Source organism: Penaeus monodon, chromosome 28 (genome assembly GCF_015228065.2).
Source record: "Penaeus monodon isolate SGIC_2016 chromosome 28, NSTDA_Pmon_1, whole genome shotgun sequence".
Lineage (NCBI taxonomy): Eukaryota > Metazoa > Arthropoda > Malacostraca > Decapoda > Penaeidae > Penaeus > Penaeus monodon.
The window spans coordinates 34,772,119-34,772,965 of NC_051413.1; the positions used below are offsets into that span (position 1 = coordinate 34,772,119).

The 847-nt window shown below is 38.1% G+C and overlaps 1 protein-coding gene across 2 annotated transcripts in view; it reads left to right on the plus strand.

Moving 5' to 3' along the window:
* Positions 1 to 847, plus strand: part of LOC119591545 (osteoclast-stimulating factor 1-like) — a 6,452-nt gene that overhangs the window by 1,529 nt on the left and 4,076 nt on the right. The window lies entirely within an intron of this gene.

The following is an 847-nucleotide window of genomic DNA, read 5'->3' on the forward strand; positions in this document are numbered from 1 at the left end:
GCAGTGCCAGCAAATGGAGTTTTGGATTGCATCCTTATCTGATAAATTGCACGGGAGATTGACAGGCATATATATGAGGAATCTGATAAGGGATTATGGCCTTACCTGTACTCTCTGCCAGATATAGTTGTGTTATTTACGATTAATTTATCTGTGTCTGTTGGCACTCAGGCAGAGATTAGCCACTAAACATCATATATATTCTAGTTTCAGGTTTTCACACATATATGGAATGGTTACCTGAGAAAATGCCGTTTCTGGGTAATAGCTAGCCTATAGTAGCAATGGCCTGAGGGCATGCATGTGTGGCACACATAATGGGTGACCCAATTGAAGCCAAGGAATACAAATGTTTGGGCTGTGTGACAAGTGAGCCACCCATTATTGTTGGGTTAATGAAATCTGAGACTTTTTTTTTTTTTTTATGTGGTTTTTCCTTTGCAAAATGAAAAGAAAGATATTATGTATTGTTGTGTGCTTGTAAAAAAATTTTTTTTTTGTTATCAGTGCCTGCTTTTCCATATTTATGTATTTATACAGAGAAAAACATGAGTTTTTATTTTTATTTGCTGCTGTAAAATTTGTATCATCCATTCACTTTGGGTCATTTATGCTGAGGATCCAGGGGCAGTAGTCCCAGGCAAATATGGCTAGAGTGTATTTTATAGATAAGATGGGTCATAACTCCCTGGGTAGGCAATTTGGTTAGATGTAGGCTTAGAATGCATTATATAATAACCACGGAGAACCAGGAGGCAGAGCTACCTTTCTAGTGATTTTACTGCTGTTGCACATTGTATAAATACTAAATGGTCAAGAGAGCAGAAACCCCTGGCCAGGGGACACG